Source organism: Ceratotherium simum, chromosome 4, assembly GCF_057802395.1.
Source record: "Ceratotherium simum simum isolate JZ-2026a chromosome 4, ASM5780239v1, whole genome shotgun sequence".
In the NCBI taxonomy this organism is placed as follows: domain Eukaryota; kingdom Metazoa; phylum Chordata; class Mammalia; order Perissodactyla; family Rhinocerotidae; genus Ceratotherium; species Ceratotherium simum.
In genome coordinates this window covers 35,206,797-35,230,812 of record NC_141903.1, presented here as the reverse complement: position 1 = coordinate 35,230,812, position 24,016 = coordinate 35,206,797, and the positions used below count along the sequence as shown (strand labels likewise).

The window sequence follows — 24,016 nt, the reverse complement described above, 5'->3', positions numbered from 1 at the left end:
CACGTGTAGTGCCTTCTTCAAGTGGGATTGGCTATTATACTATCCTTATTTGCGTATAATATAACAAAAGCTTTTCATATTTAAAATATAATATCCACATAAAGTCAAGATGCATCATATAATTAATGGTTTATAATAATTTAATTGGCTGTTTTTCTTTCTTAGTAGCACATAAGTAATGGTGCATCTTACAATTAATGGTATTTTTTTGATTCAATAAAATATAAGAATACTTATCAATTTCCTATTATTTTCCAGGACCTGTGCTAAGATCTTTAATTGCATTATCTCATTTAATTATCAAATTAGCTCATGGTGCAGGCACAATATTTATTATTGTCATTTTACTGACGAGAAACCTGAAGCTTACGTCACATAGTGAGAAGTGGCTCAGACTCAGTTTTGGAGGATCCCAAACCCATTACAGCATACTACTGCTCTGAGACTGTTATCAGGTGAATCGTCTCAAGTGCATTTTACATCTTGTAACTTTCTTCCACAAAAATATGCAGAGGCTTCTCTTTGACCAGAGAATAAAGCCTTAAATCCCTCAGCGTGGTAGTGAGGGCATTAAACTTTCCTGCCTTTTGCTTACTACTCTCTCACATATCTCTAGTTTAGAACAGGGAATATAGCATATGTTCAAACAATAATTTTTGAACAAATATATGGTATTTAAATAAACTGTCTGAGCAATTCCCTCCATGTTAGAAGTGGTGGTGGGCTCCAGAGATGAGACAATGTTTATTAAAGAGTGCCTTGAAGGATAGATAACATTTCTACAGGAAGGTATTACAGGAGGAGAGATAAGTATAAATAAATGAGCAGAGTTTGCTCTAGTGAATGTGTACTTGAAGGATTGGAGTAGGAGAGATTCTGAAGGTAGGAAAGCTAGTAAAGAATCTTTTATAATACTTCAGGTATCAAGTAATGGAGGCATATTATGACAGTTGAGATGGATTGAAATAAACATGTACAAGAGGTGTTGGCAAAGTAGAAGCAGCCAGATAATGAATGACTCAATACAAATTATAGGAGAAAGACAAAAATAGAAGATGACACTAACTTTTTGAGTTTGGTCACCTGGGGGGATGAGAATGTCGTTAACAAAGATGCAGAATAGAGTTGGAGAAACAGTTTTTGTGTGTTTGTGCAGCTAGGGAATGGAGAGGAACATTTAAGAAAGTGTTACTCTTGAGGTTCTTGGAGAATACCATTGTGATTGGAAATGTGGATATGGAACTCAGGGAGATTATTAATGTAGATTTGGAAGTAATTCTTTTAGGGAAAAAAAATAAATCCATGAAACTATAAAATCACCAGAGAGAGACTGTAAAGTGAAAACCAATGTGTCCAAGTAAAGAATTTAGGTAGGTAGGTGTGTTAGTTCCTGGGGCTGCAGTAACAACTTACCAAAAACTGGGTGGCTTAACACAACAAAAATTTATTCTCAGGGCCGGCCCGGTGGGGCAGCGGTTAAGTGCGTGCGCTTCCCTTCGGCAGACCGAAGGGTTCACAGGTTTTGATCCTGGGCGCGCACAGACGCACTGCTTGTCAAGCCATGCTGTGGCGGCGTCCCATATAAAGTAGAGGGAGACGGGCACGGATGTTAGCCCAGGGCCAATCTTCCTCAGCAAAAAGAGGAGGATTGGCATCAGATGTTAGCTCAGGGCTGATCTTCCTCACAAAGCAAAAAGAAAGGAAAAAAATTTATTCTCTCACAGTTTTGGAGACCAGAAGCTCACAATCAAAGTGCTGGCAGGGCTGTGCTTCCTCTGGAGCTCCAGGGGAGAATCTGTTGTCTCTTCCAGCTTCTGATGGCTTTTGGCATTCCTTGGCTTGTGGCCACACCACTCTGGTCTCTGCCTCCATGGTCACCTTGCCTCCTTTTCTTCTTATCTTTTCCTTCATATGTTTGTTTTATAAAGATACATGTGATTGCACTTTAGGGCTCACCTGTATAATCCAGGATAAGCTCCTCGTCTCAAAATCTTTAACTTAATCATATCTTTTGCCATATAAAGTAATATTCACAGGTTCCAAGGATTAAGATGTGGGCGTATCTTTTTTGGGGGGGTCACCATTCTACCTACTATACTAGGTTTAAAATCATAGGGTAGTTAGACAACAGACAGCTGAAATAAAATTCAAAGTACAAAATATCAAGTAAATATTAGAGGTGAAGAGAAGGAGATAAACAGAACAGGCTTTTTTTATTTTCCAGAAGTAGCAGGTTTAATATTGTATATTTATGTTTATTTTTTTGTTAAAGGTGCTTGAGTGTTTTTGTAGTGTGTGGGAAAGAAGCAAGTAAAGGAGATACTGAAGATGAGACAGACAGAGAAAGAATGAAGATGAAATGAAAAATATGAAGGAGAATAGAATAGACAATAATTTTTTAAGAGCATAGGGTTGGCCTTAAAAGTTGGGACCATTTTTCCTTAGTAGGAAATGAAAAATAGAGAATATAAAGAAAAACACTGATATAAGAAGAGAACCATTGAGTTCATATTTGATGACTTATCTCCCTGGGTAAATCATCTGAGAATCAGGTGGTAGAAATGAGATTGGGAATTTGAGAAGAGAGGGAAGAGAGTATGGAAGAATCTCTGTAGGCAAGAGAGAAGAGTTAATTATGAATTCATTTAAGGGCCCAATCGAGGTAAAGGTGGGAGTAAATTTGTAGAGAATATAGTCATCATGGTTAAGTGACTACCTTATACTGAGAAACTCAATAGGAGGAATGGAGAAAATGGATAGTTAGGCTGTGTGTTGGAAGCTAAAGAAAATGTTAGAGAAGTAATATAAGTAGGTGAGTGCTTCTAGGGTGTCTGGAAGGGCATGTTTTAAATGGTTGACTATGTAGTCTACGTTAGGTGGAGAGGTAAGTGAGACAAGGTAGGGCCTGATTGACAAGAACAATTAGAAAGAATCAAGGAGCTATTCCCATTATAGGAGTAAAGCTATTTTAATAAAAGTAATGGAGCAGTGGAGGAGGATGAGGGTAAGAGAGTACCAAATACTCTACTCAAATTTTCAGAGGGGAGCAAAGATACAGAAATGAACTCAACTATTATTTCCTGCAAGTTGTGCACAGAACAGGCAAGAGAATTATTGGAGCTATGCTATATCTTTCATAGCACTATTTGGCCTGGAACTTTGTGGCTTGGTAAGGATAGTTATAGCGATAGGTAAAAGTAGGATTCCCTTCCTCTCTTCCTTGCTAAAGATGTGTTAACATCTGTGTCTACCTGTTGTTGCTTGGAAAATCAGAGTCAACTTAAATAGTAGTAAGGTTTTCCCCAGTGATAGTGTAAAATGGGGAGAGAGAGAGGGAAGTTTAACCTATTGGTACTAACCTAAATTCTATCAAATACATAGGATGTTAGTTCTTGGCATGTTTTATACAAAGAGAATCCAGAATTTTAAAACATTGTTATATCTAAATGGTCTAAATTGTTGTGTTTATGCACATTCACGCTCACATACAAACTCATACACACATCGGATACCTCCTTCAAATACAAATACTTTATCCACATTTCACAGTTACATTTGGGGTAATTTATAAATATGGTGTATTTATTTAAATCTGGTATTTCACTTACCAATATTTTCCACGTTCATTCATTTTATTCTTTGTGGTTCTGTTTCCTTTTGGAATCAATAGCAGTTGTGTGAGCAGGTCTCAAAAAATATTACAGGAAAAGGACATTCCCAACAAAATCTACAAAGCTATGCAGAACTAGAGACTTATTTCCAAAAGTGAATTTACAATATTCTCCCTCTTGTCAAATTCTGCATGGAAGTTTTACAAGTGCAAAAATATATTTGTGGAAAAAAGGAACTCATCAACCAACTGTCAGTTAGCATCCAGTACTGATCAGAATACAGTGATTTATTGTTTCTGGAAAGAAAAATATTTAATCTGGAATTATGTATATGCAGTGAAAAACGTCACGAAGTGCAAGAAAAAAAACCCTACATCAACGGACAAGGCGAAGACAGTCATTTTTACACTTACACATTCATGCGCATGGTGTCGCTCTTCACTGAGAACGCTACCCGAAGAAAGCACATCCGCTTCTTCCTTCCTGCAGAAAATTTGGCAGATAGTGGAAAACCTCTAGCGAATCCTCCCGCAATAAAAGGCCATAAAATTGGACATTGAGAGGCAGTTTGAGGTAAGGTATTCTATATACTTCAGTTCTCTCCGAAGCCTTTAGAGTGTACCATGCTGTTTTCCTGGCGAGGAGGCCCAGGAGCGCGGCGTCTGCTGCTCTTGCTTCAGCTCCTCACAGCCTGGAAGGCGGGGAGCGGGCAGGTCCACTACTCCGTCTCCGAGGAGGCCAAACACGGCACCTTCGTGGGCCGCATCGCGCAGGACCTGGGGCTGGAGCTGGCGGAGCTGGTGCCGCGCCTGTTCCGGGTGGCGTCCAAAGGCCGCGGGGACCTTCTGGAGGTAAACCTGCAGAATGGCATTCTGTTTGTGAATTCTCGGATCGACCGCGAGGAGCTGTGCGGGCGGAGCCTGGAGTGCAGCATCCACCTGGAGGTGATCGTGGACCGGCCGCTGCAGGTTTTCCATGTGGAGGTGGAAGTTAAAGATATTAACGACAACCCGCCTGTGTTTCCTGAAAGTAAGAAAAGAATAATCATCGCAGAATCTAGACCTCCGGAAACTCGGTTTCCACTAGATGGCGCATACGATGCAGATATTGGTGTAAACTCGGCCTTGACCTACCGTATAAATCCCAACGATTATTTCGCTTTGGACACACAAAACAATCGTGAACAAACGTCTTCGTTATCACTTGTGTTGAGGAAATCATTGGACAGAGAGGAAATTCAGGAACATAGTTTATTGTTGACAGCCAATGACGGAGGTAAACCCGAGCTGACTGGCACAGTTCAGCTGCTGATCACGGTTCTGGATGTGAATGACAACGCCCCAGAATTTGACCAATTTGTTTATAAAGTGAGAGTGTTAGAGAACGTATTCAATGGAACATTAGTGATCAAGCTAAATGCCACAGATCCTGATGATGGTACAAATGGAGATATAATCTACTCATTTAGAAGGCCTGTGTCACCTGCAGTGTTATATGCATTTATCATAAATCCCAACAGTGGAGAAATTAGGACAAAAGGTAAACTGGATTTCGAAGAAAAGAAATTATATGAAATATCCGTGGAGGCAATTGACAAAGGGAATATTCCAATGGCCGGTCATTGTACCATTTTGGTGGAAATATTAGATATAAATGATAACGCCCCAGAAGTCACCATCACTTCTCTGTCACTCCCCGTGCGAGAGGATGCTCAGGTGGGTACCGTCATCGCTTTGATTAGCGTGTCCGACAGTGACTCTGGCGCCAACGGGCAGGTGACCTGCTCAGTAACACCCAATGTCCCCTTCAAGCTGGTGTCCACCTTCAAGAATTACTATACGCTAGTGCTGGACAGCGCCCTGGACCGCGAGAGTATGTCAGCCTATGCTCTAGTAGTGACCGCGCGGGACGGGGGCTCGTCTTCTTTGTCGGCCACGGCCAGCGTGTCCGTGGAGGTGGCCGACGTGAACGACAACGCGCCGGCGTTCCTGCAGCCCGAGTACACGGTGTTCGTGAAGGAGAACAACCCGCCCGGCTGTCACATTTTCACGGTGTCTGCGCGGGACGCGGACGCGCAGGAGAACGCGCGGGTGTCCTACTCGCTGGTGGAGCGGCGGGTGGGCGAGCGCGCGCTGTCGAGCTACGTGTCGGTGCACGCGGAGAGCGGCAAGGTGTACGCTCTGCAGCCGCTGGACCACGAGGAGCTGGAGCTGCTGCAGTTCCAGGTGAGCGCGCGCGACGCGGGCGTGCCGCCTCTGGGCAGCAACGTGACGCTGCAGGTGTTCGTGCTGGACGAGAACGACAACGCGCCCGCGCTGCTGCCGCCTGGGGCGGGCGGCGGGGGCGGCGCAGTGAGCCAGGTGGTGGCGAGGTCGGTGGGCGCGGGCCACGTGGTGACGAAGGTGCGCGCTGTGGACAGGGACTCGGGCTACAACGCGTGGCTGTCTTACGAGCTGCAGCCGGCGGCGGGTGGCGCGCGCAGCCCGTTCCGCGTGGGGCTGTACACGGGCGAGATCAGCACGACTCGCGCCCTGGACGAGGCGGATATGCAGCGCCAGAGCCTGCTGGTGTTGGTGAAGGACCACGGCGAACCGGCGCTGACGGCCACGGCCACCGTGCTCCTGTCGCTGGTGGAGAGCGGCCAGGCGCCAAAGGCCTCGTCACGTACGTCGGCGGGCGCCGCGGAGACGGCTCTGGTGGATGTCAACGTGTATCTGATCATCGCCATCTGCGCTGTGTCCAGCCTGTTGGTGCTCACGCTGCTGCTGTGCACGGCGCTGAGGTGCTCGGCGCCGCCCACCGAGGGCGCGTGCGGGCCGGGGAAGCCCACGCTGGTGTGCTCCAGCGCGGTGGAGAGCTGGTCTTACTCGCAGCAGAGGAGGCAGAGGGTGTGTTCAGGGGAGGGGCCGCCCAAGACCGACCTCATGGCCTTCAGTCCCAGCCTTCCTCCTTGTCTGAGTTCTGCAGAGGGAACAGGTGAAAGAGAAGCAGATTTAGAACATTTGAAAGAGGTGAGTTCGTATTTACAATTGTCTTAACAGTATTAGCCTTCTTCACAGTTTTCCGTATAAGATGTCTTCAATCGCAATTTTAAGATTATTCTTTAATTTTCCTCATTGTTATAGTATTTAATGAGTATTGTTGACATTATGGGTTTAATTATTCTTCAGATTGAAATATTAGGTCAAAAACCATAATAAATTGTCCACAACGCTAATCATTTGTTTTTGTTGTATTCATAATAGTTTTTAAGTATTTAATGTGTACGTCATCATTTACAAGAAACCCCACTTTATGAGTACATAAGCATTTAGAAAATGTTTGTTTTAATGAGGCTAACCATAATTTAAAATTTTAAATCTCTTTATTTTTAACATTTATACATATACTCACATACATGTTTTATTTTAAAGAGAGCCATAACTTTTTTACATAAATATCTTTTTATAGGCGCCATTTGTCTTTCTTTTAAAAAAATTTTAGGCTTGGTCCCTCCTCACTTTCCTCTAGGCACACCAGCATTTCTCTGTCAGGTATCCAACACGAAAAAACTTGCGATTTTCCTTTCACATTTTTATTTGCAGTCACATAATTACTCGTTTACACGAATACACTGGTGGGTTTTCGTTATTCTTTCTTTTTGAAAGTTTATTAGCATATATAATGCATTTTACATTTCTCAGTCACCAGTACCTTGTGGAAATCCCTGCAAATCTGATACTTTAATAGCTGTGTAGTACTCCATAGTGTGGGTGTATTATTATATATTCAGTTATTCACCTGTTGATAAGCGCTTTGTTTCAAGTGTTCTTTTGCCCTCATAAACCATGCTGTACTATCATTTTACATATTCCTAAAATATTCGTGCTTTTATTGCTTTTTTTCTTTTTTTTTATTTATTGCAGTAACATTGGTTTATAACTGTATAAATTTCAGGTGTACATCATTATACTTCTATTTCTGCGTAGATTACATCATGTTCACCACCCAAATACTAATTACAACCCATCACCACACACGTGCCGAATTATCCCTTTCGCCCGTCAGAATGGCTATAATTAACAAGACAGGAAACAACATGTGTTGGAGAGGATGTGGAGAGAAGGGTGCTTTTATTTCTACAAAATTCATTTTCAGATGTGGAATTGATGCATCAAAGAGTATTAATAATTTTAATTTTAAAATGTGTTGCTAGATTGCTTTCCAAGAATTTTGTACTCCTTTTATTTCCATCACCAAGTTATGAGCACTCTCTCTTTTATTTCCAAAAGCAGTAGAGGTCTTATATTCTGCCAATGTGATCCGTATAAAAGGATATCTCATTGTTATTTTAATTTTAATTCCTATACACTACCACTGAATTTGAGCATATTGTTGTTTATATTTGGTTTTCTTTGAGTTATCAATTAGATTCTTTGCCCATTTTTTATTGAAAAAAATTTTTGTTTTTCAATTTGAGAAAGATCTCTGTAAAATATAGATATTAACTTTTATCTCCCATCTATATCACAAAATATTTTTTCCTCCTATATAATTTATATTGGATTGTTTATAGTACATTTTGCCATATAAAAGTGTTTTTAAAATTTCTAAATTAAAATATGTCTATTTTCCTCTTATGGGATTTAAGGTCTCCAGGTTTAGTTAGGAAGATCTTCCCAACTCTTATATTAAACATTGTTTAATTAAATTCATTTAATAAATATTTCTTTTAAATTAAATTAATTTTAAATTGCGATATAATTGACATATAACATTATATTAGTTTCATGTGTACAACATAATGATTTGATATTTGTGTATATTGCAAAATGATCACTACAATAAATCTAGTTAACATCCATCACCATACATAGTTACAAATTTTTTTTCTTGTGATGAGAACTTTTAAGATCTACTGATTAGCAACTTTCAAATATATAATACAGTATTATTAACATATAGTCATCATGCTGTACATTGCATCCCCAGGACTTATTTATTTTATGACTAGAAGTTTGTTTCTTTTGACTTCTTTCACCTGTTTTGCCCACTTCTTACCCCCTGCATCTGGTAACCACAAATCTGTTCTCTGTATCTATGAGTATTTTTTTTTTTTTAGATTCCACGTAAGTGAGATCATTTTTCTTCATGTAGGCATTTATTGCTATAAACTTCCCTTTTAGCATTGCTTTTGTTGCATCCCATAAGTTTTGGTATGTTGTATTTCCATTTTCATTTGTTTCAAGATATTTTTTTATTTCCCTTTGATTTAATCTTTGACACATTGGTTTTCAGGGCTGTATTGTTTAATTTCTACATATTTGTGACTTTTCTGGTTTTCCTCCTGTTATTGACTTCTAGTTTCATACCCTTGTGGTCAGAAAAGATGCTTCATATGATTTCAGTCTTTTAAAATTTGTTGAGGCTTGTTTTGTGATCTAACATATGATCTATCCTGGAGAATGTCCCGTGTGTGCTTGAGAAGAATGTGTATTCTGTTGCCATTGGATAGAATATTCTGTATGTCAGTTAAGTCCATTTGGTCTAAAGTATAGTTCAAGTTCAATGTTTTCTCATTGATTTTCTGTCTGGATGATCTATCCATTGATGAAAGTGGAGTACTGAAGTCCCCTACTGTTATTGTAATGTTGTCTATTACTCCCTTCAGATCAGTTAATATTTGCTCAATATATTTATATACTCTGATGATAGGTGCATATATGTTTACGATAGTTATATCCTTTTGATGAATTGATCCCTTTATCATTATATATATATCTCAATATTTATAAATTTATAATGACCTTCTTTGTTTCTTACTACAGTTTTTTTACTTAAAGTTGATTTTGTCTCGTATAAGTATAGCTACCCCTGCTCGCTCTTTTGGCTTCCATTTGTGTGGAATATCTTTTTCCATCTTTTCACTTTGAGCCTATGTGTGTCCTTGAAGCTGAAATGAATGTCTTGTAGGCAGCATATAGTTGGGTCTTGTTTTTTTTTTAATGCCTTCAGCCACTCTATGCCTTTTGATTGGAAAATTTAATCCATTTACATTTAAAGTAATTATTGTTAGGTAAGGACTTACTATTGCCATCTTGTTAATTGTTTTCTGGCTGTTTTGTAGTTCTTTTGTTCCTTTCCTCCTCTCTTATTATCTTCCTTTCTGAATTGATGATTTTCCATAGTGGTATACTTTGATTCCTTTTTCTTTATCTTGTGTGTATCTATGATAGTTTTTTTGTTTTGTTTTGTGGTTACCCTGTGGCTTACTTGAAACATTTTATAGGTATAAGAGTCTATTTTAAGTTGATAACAACTTAAGTTTGATCACATGCAAAAACGCTACTCTTTTACTTCCCCCCATCATTTTATGTTTTTGTTGTCACAATTTACATCTTTTTGTATTGTGTGTCCATTAACAAATTATTGTAGCTATAGCTATTTTTAATGCTTTCATCCTTTAATCCTTATACTAGAGTTAAGTGGTTATCACACCACTGTATTACAGTATTAGAGTATTGTGAATCTGACTATATACTTACCTTTACCAGTATATGGTATATTTTCATATGTTTTCATGTTATGAGTTGGCATCCTTTCACTTCAGCTTGAAGAACTCCTTTTAGCATTTCTTGTAAGGCAGAGCCAATGGCGATGAACTCCTTTAGCTTTTGTTTGTTTGGGAAAGTCTTTATCTCATCTTCATTTCTGAAGGACAACTTTGCAGGGTAAAGTATTTTTGGTTGCCAGTTTTTTTTTCCCCCAACTCTTTAAATATATCATCCCACTCTCTCCTGATCTGCAATGTTTCTGCTGAGAAATCTGCTGATAGCTTTATGGGGTTCTCTTGTATGAAAGAATTTTTTTCTCTTGTTGCTTTTAAAATTCTCTCTCTTGATTTTATACAGTTTTATTATAATTTGTCTTGGAGAGGATTATTTTGCATTGAAATTTTGGGGTGACCTATTAGCTTCGTGAATTTGGGTATTCAAATCTCTCCCCAGGTTTGGGAAGTTCTTAGTCATTATTTCTTTAAATAAGCTTTCTACCCCTTCTCTCTCTTCTCCAAGACTCCAATAATTGTTTCTTTTAAAGGCGTCTCACAAGTCCCATAGGCTTTCTTCATTCCTTTTCACTATTTTTTCTTTTTACTCCTCTTGACTGGATAATGTAGAATGATCTGTCTTGCTCCCTCTAGTGTCTGTCTTCAGCATTTCAAGTTTCTGGTTCTACAGCAGCAAGCTGCTCTCCCTTGTTCTCAGTGGCCACTAGACATCCAAGATATACCGGCTTCCTGTCAGAACCCCAAGTCAGGTGAGACAGGTACCAGTCCCTTGGACAGCCCTCCAAAAACCCAGAAGGCTGGATGCACCTCACTCCTCTTCTTCCTTCCTGATAAGGCAAGCTGCCCCCTTGCCATTCTTTGTTCTCAGTGGCCCACCCCCCCCCCCAGCATCCAAACTATGCCAATTCCGTCAGTTCCTTGAGTGAGGAAATACAGAAACTAGTCCCTGAGGCGTTCCTCTGAGAAGCTGAAACATTGGACACGTGCTCTGCTTTTCTCTTTCTCCTTAAAGGTGAAGTAGAAATCCAAGGTGTTCTTTCCTGGCACTGAGCTGTGCCAGCTTGAGGGAAGGGCTGATATGAGGAAAGTAAAATTACTTTCTTTATTTGTTTCAATGCAGCTGTTTCAGCTTTGTGCTCACCTGAGGTACTCCAACTTCTTAACTGGATTCTGGAGGTCTCATAAAGGTATTTTTGTCCATATATCATTGTTAATTGGTATTTTAGTGTGGGAATGAGGGCTAGGACTTCCTATTCTGACATCTTGCTGGCATCATTTTGATCCATTTTGAGTTAATTTTTGTATCTAGTGTGAGGTGGTCCAACTTCGTTCTTTTTCAAGTGGATGTTCAGTTGTCCTGGCATCATTTATTGAAAATAACTATTCTTTCTCCCATTGAATTGTTTGGGAGCAATTGTTGAAAATCAATTGACCAATAAATTTGGGAGTTTATTTCTGGATTCTCAATTCTGTTCTATTGATCTGTATGTCTGTCCTTATCCCAGTACCACATTCTCTTGATTATTGTAGTTTTGTGGCAAGTTTTTAAATCAGGAAGTATTAGTGCTCCAACTCTGTTCTTTTTTCCAAGATTGTTTTGGCTGTTCTAGGTGACAAATTTAGGATCAATTTGTCAATTTCTACAAGGAGACAGCGTACTTTTGTTAGGGAGTTTGTTGAATCTGTAGATCAATTTGAGGAGTATTGCCATCTTAACAGTCTAGAGTCTTGTGATTTATGAACATGGGATTTTTCCCCCATTTATTTAGGTCTTTTTAAATTGCTTTCAACAATGTTTTATAGTCTTCAGAGTATACATCTTGTATTTCTTTTGTTAAATTTGCTCCTTAATATTTTCATCTTTTTGATGCTATTGTAAATTATTTTCTTATTTCATTTTTCATTGGTTCATGTATAAAATATAATTGATTGATTTTTGTTTATTAACCTTTTATCCTATAACTTTGCTGACATCACTTATTAGTTTTGTAGATTTTAGTGGATTCTTTAGGATTTTCAATATACAAGGTCATGTCATCTGTAAATAGAGATAGTTTTAATCTTCCTTTCCAATCTGAATGTCTTTGATTTCATATTCTTGCCTAATTGCTCTGGCTAGAAACTCCAGTACAGTGTTGAATAGAAGTGGTCAGAGAAAACATCCCTGACTTGTTCCTTATCTTAGGGCAAAAGCATATGGTTTTTCACCTGTAACTATGATGTTATCTGCCAGTAGATCAGTAGTAATGTCCTCTCTTTCATTTCTGGTTTTAGTAATTTTAGTATTCTGGCTTTGTCTCTTGGTTAATCTAGCTAAAGATTTGTCAGTTTTGTTGATCTTTTCAAAGAACCAACTTTTGGCTTCTTTGTCTTTCTCTACTGTTTTTTCATTCTTTATTTCACTTATTTCTTTTTTTTTTTAAATTTATTTATTTTTTCCCCCCAAAGCCCCAGTAGATAGTTGTATGTCATAGCTGCACAGCCTTCTAGTTGCTGTATGTGGGACACGGCCTCAGCATGGCCGGAGAAGCAGTGCGTCGGTGCACGCCCGGGATCCGAACCCGGGCCGCCAGCAGCGGAGCGCACGCACTTAACCGCTACGCCATGGGGCCGGCCCATATTTCACTTATTTCTGCTCAGATCCTAATTATTTCCTTCCTTCTGCTTGCTTTAGGTTTTTTTTTTGCTTTTATTTTTCCAGTGGAGGTGGAGATTAGGTTATTGATTTGAGATATTTCTTCTTTTTTTTGTGAGGAAGATGAGCCCTGAGCTAACATCTGTCACCAATCCTCTTCTTTTTTTCTGAGGAAGACTAGCCCTGGGCTAACATCCAGGCCCATCGTCCTCCACTTTATAGGGGACCTGCCACAGCATGGTTTGACAAAACGGCATTGGTACGCTCCTGGGATCTGAACCTCCGGCCGCTGCAGCGGCGTGGACGCACTTAACTGCTATGCCACTGGGCTGGCCCCCAGATATTTCTTCTCTTTTAATGTCAACATTTATAGCTATACATTTCCCTCCAAGCACTGCTTTAGTTGCATCCCATAAGTTTTCTTATGTTGTGTCTTCATTTTCATTCATCTCAGAGTATTTTCTAATTTTCCTTGTTCTCTCTTCTTTGACCCATTGGTTATTTTAGCATATGTTGTTTAATTTCCACATATTTGTGAATTCTCCAAATTTCTTTTTGTTATTGATTTTTAATTTCATTCCATTGTGGTCAGAGAACATACTTTGTATGGTATCAATCCTTCTAAATTTATTGAAGCTTACTTTATGGCTTTGTGTTGGGAAGGGAAGTCTCATGTGCACACTCTTTCAACACCAGTCAGTCACATAAAAATGGGCCTTGGCCATATATGACAAATTCACAGCCAACATCATACTTAATAATGAAAAACTGAATGCCATTCCTCTGAGATTAGGAACAAGACAAGGGTGTCCCCTCTCGCCACTCTTATTCAACATAGTACTGGAAGTTTTGGCCAGAGCAATCAGGCAAGAAAAAGAAATAAAAGGTGTCCAGATTGGAAAGGAAGTAAAACTCTCACTGATTGTGGATGACATGATTCTATATATAGAAAACCCTAAAGAATCTGGCAGAAAACTATTAGAAATAATCAACAACTACAGCAATTTTCAGGGTACAAACTCAATATACAAAAATCAGTTGCATTTCTATACACTAATAATGAACTAGCAGAAAGAGAAGTCAATAATACAATCCCATTTACAATCACAACAAAAAGAATAAAATACCTAGGAATAAATTTGACCAAGGAGGTGAAAGACCTATACACTGAAAGCTATAAAACATTATTGGAAGAAATTGGAGACATAAAGAAATGGAAAGATATTCCATGCTCATGGACTGGAAGAATAAACATAGTTAAAATGTCCATATTACATAATGCAGTCTATAGATTCAATGCAATCCCAATCGGAATCCCAATGAAATTCTTCACAGAAACAGAACAAAGAATCCTAACATTTGTATGGAACAACAAAAGACCCCAAAGAGCCAAAGCAATACCGAGAAAAAAGAACAAAGCTGGAGGTATCACAATCCCTGACTTCAACATATATATACAAAGCTATTGTAATAAAAACAGCATGGTAATGGCAGAACAAGAGACACACAGATCAATGGAACAGAATTGAAAGCCCAGAAATAAAATCACACATCTATGGACAGCTAATCTTTGACAAAGGAGCCAAGAACATACAATGGAGAAAGGAAAGTCTCATCAATAAATAGTGCTGGGAAAACTGGACAGCCAAGTGCAAAAGAATAAAAGTAGACCATTATCTTACAGCATGCACAATAATTAACTCAAAATGGATTAAAGACTTGAATATAAGACCTGAATCCATAAAACTCCTAGAAGAAAACATAGGCAGTATACTCTTTGACATTGATCTTAGCAGTATCTTTTCAAATACGATGTCTACTCAGACATGAGAAACAAAAGAAAAATAAACAAATGGGACTGCATCAAACTAAAAATTTTCTGCAAGGCAAAGGAAATCATGAACAAAATGAAAAGACAACCCACCAACTGGGAGAAAATATTTGCAAATCATATATCCAAGGGGTTAATTTCCAAAATATATAAAGAACTCATACAACTCAACAATAACAAAACAAACAACCCCATCAAAAAATGGGCAGAGGATATGAGTAGACATTTTTCCAAAGAAGGTATACAGATGGCCAACAGGCACATGAAAAGATGTTCATCATCACTAATTATTAGGGAAATTCAAATCAAAACTACAATGAGATATCACCTTACACCCGTCAGAATGGGTATAATTAACAAGACAAAAAATAACAAATGTTGGAGAGGATGCAAAGAACAGGGAACCCTCATATACTGCTGGTGGGAATGCAAACTGGTGCAGCCACTATGGAAAACAATATGGAGATTTCTCAAAAAATTAAAAATAGAAATATCCAATGATACAGCTATCCTACTACTGGGTATTTATCCAAAGAACATGAAATCAACAATTTAAAGAGATGTATGCATCTCTATGTTCATTGCAGCATTATTCACAATAGCCAAGACTAGGAAGCAAACTGGGTGCCCATCAATGGATGAATGGATAAAGAAGATGTGATATATACACATACACACACACAATGGAATACTACTCAGCCATAAAAAAGACAAAATCGTACTATTTGCGACAACATGGATGGACCTTGAGGGTATTACGCTAAGCAAAATAAGCCAGATGAAGACAAACACCATATGATTTCACTCATATGTGGAAGATAAACAAACACATGGATAAAAACAACAAATTAGTTGTTCCCAGAGGGGAAGGGAGTGGGGGCGAGCGTGAAAAGGGTAAAGGGGCACATATGTACAGTGACAGATTAAAACTAGACTTTTGGTGGTGAACATGATGCAGTCTATACAGAAACTGATATATAATAATGTACACCTGAAATTACACAATGTTATAAGCTAATATGACCTCAATAAAATAAATAAATCAATGATAATAATAATAAAAATGGGCCTTGGGCTTGGAATACTTTCTTAGCAAGAGATAAAGAGCCCACACAGCCAAGGCTTATCACCTTGTGTGGGAATATCTTTCCCTGTTTCAGGCTCAACGAATGCACTTTTGTCTCTGCTTAGAGGTGCATCATGTGGCACCTGGCCAACCCCACTGTTTCATTTGTCCCCCATCGGAAGGGACAAGGCCTTTCTACTGTGAAACAAGAGAGAGGCACATAGGCAAATTGCCCTGCAATAGCTTCTAGGAGAGACCTGCTGGCTATAGGGGCTGATGCCCACTATTGAAACTCTTCTTGCTCTGCCTCTTCTCTATGTGAGTAAAGTGTTGTTCCATCCAGAGCTTGACTGTGTTGTGTTTTTCTTGGCCACTGTGATGCCAAGATGCCATGGACAGAAGTGTTTAGTGTCCTTTGGGATTGATAACCAGTGTACAATAATCTGCTTGATACTTAACATGTGGTGTATCATGGAGAATGTTCCATGTGTATTTGAGAAGAATGTATATTCTGCTGTTGTTGGGTAAGTGTTCTATAGATGTCTTTTAGGTCTAGTTGGTTTATAGTGTTTTTACAGTCTTCCATTTCCTTGTTGATCTTCTGCCTAGTTATTATCCATTACTGGAAGTAAGATATTAAATTCTCCAAGTATTAGTGTTGAGTTGTCTATTTCTCCCTTCACTTCTGCCAATTTTTGCTTTGTGTATTTTGGGGCTCTACTGTTAGCTGCATATATGCTTATAATTGTTATACCTACCTAATTGACCCTTTTTATGTATATGACCCTAAAATGTCCCTCTTTATTCCTAGTAATATTTTCATCTGATACTTGCATAGCCACTCCAGCTCTCTTGTGGTTGCTATTTGCACAATATATCTTTTTCCATCTTTTTACTTTCAACCTTTTTGTATCTTTGAATCTAAAGGTGTCTCCTGTAAACAACATATAGTTGGATCTTGTTATTTTTAAATCTAGTCTTATAATTCTGCCTTTTGATTGGATTATTTAATCCATTTGAATTTAATGTTATTATTGATATAGTTAGAATCATGTCTGCCATTTTACTTTTTGTTTTCTGTATGTCTTAATTCTCTTTTGTTTTTATAGTCCTCATTTCTTTTTATTAAGTGAATATTTTCAGATATAATATCTTAATTCCTTTAATGAGTTTTAATCTGTATTTTTGAGTTATTTTCTCAGTGGCTTCTCTAGAGTTTACCACATATGTTTTAACTTATCAGCATCTACTTCAGATTTATAGTAACAATTCTATTGAGACATTAAAATGTTACTCCTATATAGCTCTTTTTATTTTACTCTTTTTGTCCTATCATTAATATACATATTACATCTTGTGGTGGGTTGAACTGTAGACCCCAAAAAGATATATCTACATCCTAACCCCTGCGACTTGTGAATGTGACCTATTTGGAAAAAAGGTCTTTGAAGATGTAATTAAGTTTAGGATCTTGAGATGAGTTCATCCTGGATTTTCCAGGTGGGCACTAATTTCAATGACAGGTGTTTTTATAAGAGAAGAAAAGACACAGACACAGAGGAGAAGGGCATGTGAACGTAGAGGCAGAGATTGGAGTAATGCAAATAGCCACCAAAAGCTGGAAGAGGCCAAGAATGGAATTCCCACCCACTAGAGCCTTCAGAGGGAGCACGGCCCTGCCAACACCTTGAGTTTGGACTTCTCCCCTCTAGAACTGTGAGAAAAACTATCTTAAGCCACCCAGTGTGTGGTAATTGTTTACAGCAGCTTCAGAAAACCGATACATATCTATATATATTGTAAACCCAACAATACATTGTTATAATTATTACTTTATATAATTTTATATTTGATAAAGTTGCTGAGAGAAAAAGGGAGAGCAATTATATATTTATAGTATTTCTTATTTACCATTTCTGGTTCTGTTCATTTGTTCCTGTGGATTCAATTGACCATCTGGTGTCATTTCCTTATCCAATACAGCTGTTCTCCCATCCACCTCCTTTGTACAGTAATTGGCAAAGTTGTTACATTTCTATACTCATAGGCCCAGTGATACATTTATGCGTATTGTTTCATATAATTGCTTTTTAAGGAGAAGAAAGGAGAAGGCTCTGGACATATTTCATAAAGATTACTCTTTCTCTCTCTCTACCAGAGGCACAGGGGGATCTTTCTTGGATGTTCACTATGAGAACCTGGTGGGATTTCCTGAAGGTAAAGCCCACAAAAGTGTGGGGGCCTCCCAAGACTCTGGCCTCCAGGAGTTTCTCCCTCTCAAGGTAGTCCACAATTCAGCCTCCAGCAATTCATCAAAATTTCCACTTACATGTTCCCTGCCAGTCTCTGGCTCTAGTGGCTTCTACTCCATGTAAGCAGATTTTGATTGTGACTCTGGATTTGCCTGTCTCTCCAGATTTCAGGGTGAAGGTTTTTCCTGCAAACTCAGTTCTCCGACGGGTTCAAGAAAAGTCATTTGCCCAGCTTTTTTGTTGTTGTAAGGACAGGAGTGACAAATTTCAAGCTCTTTACTTGTGGGAGCTGAAACTGGAAGTCAGAGTGTAAACTCTTAATTGAAAAAAACTTCTTGATAGATAATGCATCCCCTTATTTCTGACAGACAGGGAAAACCACTCCTGCTGCCCTTGACTTCCCCTGGCTGAAGACAAACTAGACTTACATTGCTGAAAGTTGAAATCTGAAGTTTATTCGTATCTCAAAATTTTTTCTTGAATGATGTCTTTGGGTTTGTTTTTTCTTTTCCATGTATTTGGTTTCTTTAAGACGTCTATTAGGGAGTGTGTTAGATCTCCTTTTTCTCTGTTCCAGAGCTATACTTTTCCCTTTAATTCTTTTAAATTCATTGTTCTTTCCATTTATTTTTCTCAAACTTCTCGAGCATTTCTTCTTGTTCTTGACTGTGAGCCAACCAGAGCCTGTTCACCTTTTTACTGGTTCTAATGTGGCATTGATTTCTGTGATGATCTTATATTTCTCTTCCATTTATTTCCTGAATTGTGCCAACTCAGTTTTCATGGTCTTCTGTGGCCTTTTTATTTTCTCCTTGAAATTCTGTAACTGTGTTTTGAGTTCTTAATTCTCTGAGGCGCTTTAAAATTGTGAATATTTGACCAGAGACTTCTAGCCAAAAATTTTATCTGCTTGGTAGTAAAAATTTTCAGGTGTGTATTTTTATCTGTATTTTTTTTTTGTGAGGAAGATCAGCCCTGAGCTAACATCTGATGCCAATCCTCCTCTTTTTTTTTTTTTGCTGAGGAAGATTGGCCCTGAGCTAACATCTGTGCTCATCTTCCTCTACTTTATATGGGACGCCGCCACAGCATGGCTCGACAAGCAGTGTGTCAGTGGGCGCCCGGGATCGAACCAGCGAACCCTGGGCCGCCACAGCGGCTGCACTCGCACTTAACCACTTGCGCCACCGGGCCAGCCCCATCTGTAATTTTTAATATTTATTTTCTTATTCTTTCTTGTAATATTTATGTAGATCCTATGTTGGCTCTTTTTTTGAGAGGAGTTCTTGTCTTTGAGAGGAGTTACTTTAGGACCAGCTATCTGCAGGCAAAGAATGTAAATGGAGGGGCCAGCAGTGCTCGGGACGAACAGGGACATTTCCTTATTTTCTGTTTGGTACAGTGGTTTGTGTGTACCTTAGCTTTTACATATCTCCAACTGAAGATAACTGACAGATGCAGAGCAATTTGTCATCCAGAGTTTTCTCTTTACCGCATCCTTAGGTTCACTCTTGGAATAATAATGCATCTACTCACTATCACATTTAATCCTAACTTCTCTCCTATCTTGTGCTGACAAATAGGTTACAGGAGAGTCCTGCCTGATTCAGGCTATGTGCTTAGATCTTTTTGTTCCAAACAAGGGGTCATTGGTTTTGCATCTGTGCAAGCCACTACTCTGGAAAACTCCAAACTACCAGCTCTTCTCAAGGTCTCCAGTGGCAGGAACCTCTTTGAGCATTCTCTCACATCTTGGTTCCATTTTCATGGCCCTTGATAACTTCTCTTCATATATATTATGGTTGAAGTCAAATGTTTTATAGAGTTTCATCAAAGATTAATTTTATCTTTTGTCACCCCCTCTTTAGTTGTTTTTGGTAGATTTCCTGGAGAAGAGACATTAAAATGTCCATTTTCATTTACTCATAATTGGTAGAAATGCCTCTTTTTGCCTAGTTATTGTAGGTATGTAAGATAGCTATGCTTTTTATATTTATTTTTAAGCTAATCATCTCATTTAACTCTTTTTATTTATTTTTACTATTATCATTACTTTTGGTGAGGAAGATTGGCCCCAGAGGTAATATCCATTGCCAATCTTACTCTTTTTGCTTGAGGAAGATTGGCCCTGAGCTAACATCTGTGCCAATCTTCCTCTATTTTGTATGTGGGTTGCTGCCACAGCATGGCTTGATGAGTGGTATAGGTCCATGCCAGGCCACCGAAGCCAAGTGTGCCGAACTTAACCACTACGCCACCAGCCAGCCCCTCATTGAACTCTTTTTAGTTCCAATTATTTTGTTTCTTTAATTCTCTGGGATTTTATAAGTGGAAAATTAAATTACCTATAAATTCATTATCTAACAATATATTGATCCTCCTTCCTAACACACACATACACACACACACACATTTCCTTATCTTGTGTTGTCTAGATTTTCCAAGTCAGTACTGAATAATAACTATGACATGAAGTGTCCTGTTATGCTCATGATTTTTTATGGAAATAGTTCTGGTGTTTTACTGTTTAAAACGAAGGTGGTCATTGTTTTGTGATAAGTTTCTGTCAAATTTTTATCAAATTTCTTTTAAGCATCTGTCATACTAATGGTCTGGTAATATTTTGTTTAGCATTTTTTGAAACTATAATATAATGTGAGATTTGTGTATAGTCTTTTTTGCAGAATGTTGGTAGTATCTTCATCAGATTTTTGTCTCAGGTTAGGCACTATCTAATAAAGTGATGTCAAGGAGAGTGGTTGGTAATGGTTGCAAACCTTCATTTTCAGTCACATGATGAAAATTTTCATCTGCAGCTTGGGGAAGATTAGTGTGACTGCTTACCAAATATGTAGGAATGTGAAATTTGAATGTAGATAAAATATATTATGTGATTGAACCACATAGGCTAGCTCTTAGCATAATGACATTCAGCAAATTTGAGTAAAAAAAAAGTAAGTATAAAAGTCTAGGACTTTTTGATCTGTGGCTTAATAGCATCTAGAAAAAAATAGTCGTGAATTTTAGTTTTCAATCCATCATGAAAAAAGTAATTGATTGGCTGTTACAGAACCAGATGCAATTTTAGGCGCTGTTACTTGATATGTAGTATTTAGAACGAAAGGAGTTGATTTGACCAACCTGGAGTACGAATTTAAGTTCTGAGGGCTACACTTTGAAGGTGAAATAGAAAAATATTTTTATAAAAAATTAATTTTTGGAAAATTAGTACACAATTATAAAAAGTAGTAAATAAACACAACATAGAGTTAGAGTGAAGATTCATGAACAAAGATCCAAGACACTTTATATGGTATTATGTCACAGAGAAAAATAAGTTCCTTGGTAACAGAAACTTGAGAAAGAAATGCTGTAGTAATGTGTTACTAGTAAAGGTTTGGAGTTAAACAAAAAAGGTATGACATAAGAGGATGTTGTGTATTGAGAGTGCTTTAGCCACTTAATTTACATGCCCAGAGCTTAGCTAAATACTCAAGAAACAAAATTGAATGGTGCAGATCTCTACCCTCAAAGAACTCCCATTCTATTAGACTTGATTTGGACACTTCATTAAGCTATCTTACAGGATGAAAATTTGCTTAATGTGATTGTGATGTCCTGTCTTTTGATTTAGTTTCCATAAGTACATAATATACTCCCAGGGAATAATCTTAAGCACTAAGAACATCTTGTTTAAAGTACAATATCCTTTTGCTGACAAACTCTTTGGTGGGTATCAGATTTACCATTCTCTTGTTTGGCTTCAAGATTTCTATTAGGAGCTTATGCATTATGGCTAGAAATCTTTTGATTTTACAGCTTAAAGCCAAGTTTGGTGGGAGAGCTTTATAATAATAGTCTTGGCTGTAGGACCCAAGCAGAAATCAGGATTGTGTTTTTGCAGCGAGTCCACTTAAAGTTGTACTTGCACCTAATTGAAAGCTTGAAAATGTCTGCATTAGGAGAAACTATGGAAAATGCCATAAAATGGCAAAATGAAATCTTAGAAAGGAAAGGTTCTGAGAAAGAGAAATTTTGTTAATTCACAATTTTAATGTTCCCCTAGTCATCTATACAAAAGAAAGAACTCTTGAGACTTCTTCCTCTTTGGGATTTCCAAATATCTCCTAAATATTGCTTTCCCACAAATCCCAGTTTATTTGACTAAATATTGCTTTCCCACAAATCCCAGTTATGTCTAAAGCTAGGGAGGCAGATGGTGGGACAAATCCCACTAGTGAGTGCTATCCACTTCTTGGTGCAAATTAAATCCTTTGAAAATAGACAATGGTGGCAGTTTAAATAGAGAAATGAGAAATAAAGGGAAGCTCAAGTCTGAGAAGTGTGTGAAGGGGGAAGAGCTTTTTTTCAAGATTTTCCAAGCTGATTCTCAGTATGAGTTTTTCCTTCTTCCCACTTCCTAATTCACATCCACATATACTGTCCTCCTAGATGCAGCTCAGGATTCCTAAACCCAGTATAATTGGAAGCTTGATTGCAGGTCTAAAAGTCAGGAGCTTTCCAAAAGTTGAGTACGTCTATCCAGGTGTACTTCATCTGCAGCTAATGGAAAAATGAAAAGTATAACCTTTCAGCCCAAAAGCAGTTAGTTTGGTTAGCAGCATTAAATTAAAAGGAGGAAATGCAAATCCTAATCTCTGGCACTGAAGTAGATAGTTTTGGTTCTGAAATTTGGTGAAGAATAAGTTTAATTTTTATCGGTTATTTCATATTCTAATGAGGATACCAAATGATAGCTATACTTATGACTCTGCCTAACGCTTCAATGGGCTGACATGTTTCCTGCTTTGATTTTATCTAAGACTTGGTGTCAATGATCATTTGGTTTCTTTATTCAGAAAGACAAATTAGTCAGGGCATTTACTACTTACATTGCCTCATGTTGCAGCCTACCCTTTCTATTTCTCTGGAAAATATATGGGATGGGTTTGTGATGTTCTGAGGAGGTGATTGGTTCTTTGGGGCACACTGAAGTTACCAATCTCCCTTTTTGTCTTAAAACCAGAATGCTGTTTAATATGGTGACTGACAAACAATAATGTACAAGAAAAATTTCATAATAAAGACAAAACAAAAACAAAAACAGAATGCTGGAGCTGCCTCATCCCCCTCCATTTTAATCAGCCTTTAAAAAGTTTTTATAGAAATAGTCAAACACACACTACAGGTGAGAGAATTGTGTAATTAACCCCCATGTAGCCAGTGCTCAGCTTCAATAATTATCACTACTTGTAGGCAGTTTTCTGACCAGAAAATTAGTGCCATGGGAGCTTCAATTCTTGATCTGTATTCAGCCTTTGCCTTTCAAAGTTTGGTTCTTTGGGCTTTGGACACTGCAACTGTATTATAAGAAAGATTTGAGTGGGGACTTCAGTGTTTAACAATCATTTAAGTTAGTCTCTTTTTCAGCTCGCCTTCCTCTCAGGGAAAGGAGCCGATTGTAGGGTGCTAGGCGGGAATTTGGAGATGTTTCTTGCAGCTCAGAGATGTTTTTCATAGCACTGACCACTGTCCTGATTTCTGTGCAGAAAATTTGCCTAAAAACGAAGTTGGAGAAAGTATGGGCATCTAGCCTGTTCTTACCCTGCTTCATTGCTGTTTTCTAAATATTTACAGAGTAAATTTACAGACTAGTTTGCTGGTCATAGTCTGAAGAGCATCTCAGTACTTTCTCTCCCCTCCACTTCTTCGCACGTCCTGTTTGAGAATGACTTGTCAAATCTTTCTGAGTTTGTGGTGCTTGATGTTGAATGGTTCCTGACCTCCCCTCTCACCCGGAGCGTCAAGGGCCGCCTGCAAAGCACTCCCGGTAGGGCCTCCTGGGGAAAGAGAAACTGCGGACCCGCAGAAAGCGGAACGTAGAACCTTAAGCCTTGCGCCCGCCCACTTTGGTGCCTCGAAAAGCGAGAGTCCTGAGGAAGCTTGAGGAAGATGCTGTTCCCCAGTTTGCCCCTCGCTGGTCGCCTCTATTGAAATCTTGGTGGCTCCTGGGACATAAGAAGGTGCAGGAGAGACTTGAACCCGCAGGGGAGAGGCAGAGAATCCAGCACGGA

General features: G+C 38.5%; 1 pseudogene; it reads right to left on the bottom strand.

Moving 5' to 3' along the window:
• Positions 1-5,202: 5,202 nt before the first annotated feature.
• On the bottom strand, positions 5,203-6,592 carry LOC147917244 (uncharacterized; annotated as a pseudogene).
• Positions 6,593-24,016: the final 17,424 nt, after the last annotated feature.